Genomic DNA, 2,011 nt, shown 5'->3' with positions numbered 1-2,011 from the left:
GACACTGGAAAACAGTAACACAGGCCGGCACAGCTCACTGTCAGTACCTCACTCTTCACTGCAGCACCGTTCCCAACAGCCAACAGGTGGAGACAAGGCAAATGGCCATCCGCAGTTGGTTAGAGAAACAAAACGTAGCGCATTCATTCAATGGAACATTACTCCACCCTTAAAAAAAACGAGGTCCTGAGACAAGTCTCTTTAAAACATTTCATCCAAGCCAAAGTTATAGTAAACCACATAGAGCAAATTAAAAATTACCTGGGGTCATGGAAGATTGAAGTTCTGACTGACTTCTTCTTTCTGGTATCTAACAAGAGAAAGGGGAAAAAATAGTAAGAGCACACCAAAATAATGTTTTTGTTGTTGTTTTGTTACCACAACAACTAAATAATAAACATAAAACGTTCCCAAGTGAACATTTTGGAGCCAAAAGGTGCTTAGCAAAGCTTCATTTCTAACCAACCCCCAATCTCCCCCCAAGAATTTATACTAGTGATTTTACAAACATTAATACCTAATACTAATTTTGCAAAAGTAGTATTAGTATTTTACAAAATACTAACACCTACTAATACCCCCAAATATAGAGTGAGGCAAACTGAGTAGTTATCAGCTATCGTTTTCTTCTTCTGAATCTACAGTTGTTAGGAGAGATGTATGAAATAGAGAAAATGAACACCTGGGCAGGCTGGGTCCAAAGGCAACACCGGCTGTAGGGAAGATGTTCTATCCACCGCAGGATGTGCTGTGGATCTGACAAGAGAACACAAAACAAAATCTCAGGAGAGAGTTTAGATAGTCTAACACAGTCAGAAGAACCTGCCGATGAGCTTTCTTCCCTCAACCCCTAAGGTGAGCCTGAGACCCTGCCATTGTCTCACATTCCAGAAAAGTCGGCACGCTGGCCTCATCATATAGCTGAAGGGAAAGCACATTGGTTTGAGATGCTATGGAAGGGTTAAGAAATCATTCAAACCCTATCAAGGCAAAGAGAAAAAGCTAGACCCTCTTCTCATAGGGAAGATTAAAAACCAACAAACAAAGCTAAAACAACAGCCCAGCAGTGCACACCCTATAGTAAAATCACTTCAGAGGAATACGCTTTTATAAAAAGAGTTGAAAGATGGAATGTTAAATTCACAGAGGGAGATGTAGCTCAAAGAAAACTAATTGGCAATCGAAATAAGATCCATATAAAGCGAATTCAAAAGTAACATATAGCAAGAAACTGATTTAATACTACTGACAATTCATTACATTAGAGGAACATACACAAAACACAGCAAATGCAGAAGAAAAAAAACAAAAATAAACCAGTGAATGAGAAGGAACTAGCTATAGAAGGCATCAAGGACAATGTACAAATAGTCAAGATTCCCCAGTAGAACCGGCAATGTATAAGAGCTTTCTCTTGAATTGGGAAACTAAAAGTGTAGGTTTGTGGCGAAATAAATAAATTCAAGTTGATAGCAAAGGCTAGTTACATTATTGAGCTTCAAAGGGTTTCAGAGTGGGGGGAGGAATTCTTCAGCATCTGGACAACAAAATCAAAATCACCTAAAATGGGGAGGAGGTGGCTCAGGAGGGAGCAAGTTGGCTTTAAGTATCAATGTCAAAGACATTGGACCAACATTTATAATATTTTAATGGAAAGGGATTGTGAATCAAAAGTATACAGTGAGCAGAAATTACAAAACATGATAGACCTCAAGTAATATATAAGCAGCTTTGAGGGTGGGAAAAATCTATGATTATGAAACCCAACCAATTAATAGAAATCAAAATAAAGAATTCATTGTAAGAAGGTCAAATGGTGAACTTAAAAACCAATTAGGTAGAGATTCGATCTACTGTAATTTAAGAAATTATAGGTACAAAAGGTAATGATACTGCATATCTGTGCAATAGCACTAAAATAACTAACAAAAGTGAGTAGGTACACAAGAAAGTTACCCAAGAAAGGTATGGATGCATATGTCCTCCCTGATTAGAGTATGTAATCAAGATA

General features: G+C 37.7%; 1 long non-coding RNA gene across 1 annotated transcript in view; it reads right to left on the bottom strand.

Moving 5' to 3' along the window:
* Window positions 1-261: 261 nt before the first annotated feature.
* The window catches only part of LOC123521462, an 85,893-nt gene continuing 84,143 nt past the window's right edge, over window positions 262-2,011 (bottom strand). Inside the window, exons 2-3 of the long non-coding RNA XR_006679903.1 lie at window positions 683-756; window positions 262-310 (exon numbers count right to left, since the gene is read on the bottom strand). This is a non-coding gene — a long non-coding RNA (uncharacterized LOC123521462). The remainder of the gene's footprint in view (window positions 311-682; window positions 757-2,011) is intronic.

Source organism: Echinops telfairi, unplaced genomic scaffold, assembly GCF_000313985.2.
Source record: "Echinops telfairi isolate 266 unplaced genomic scaffold, ASM31398v2 ScPeMD7_18;HRSCAF=68, whole genome shotgun sequence".
NCBI classification, from domain to species: domain Eukaryota; kingdom Metazoa; phylum Chordata; class Mammalia; order Afrosoricida; family Tenrecidae; genus Echinops; species Echinops telfairi.
Note: the sequence above shows the minus strand (reverse complement) of the source record. Positions and strands in the feature narration are given on the sequence as shown.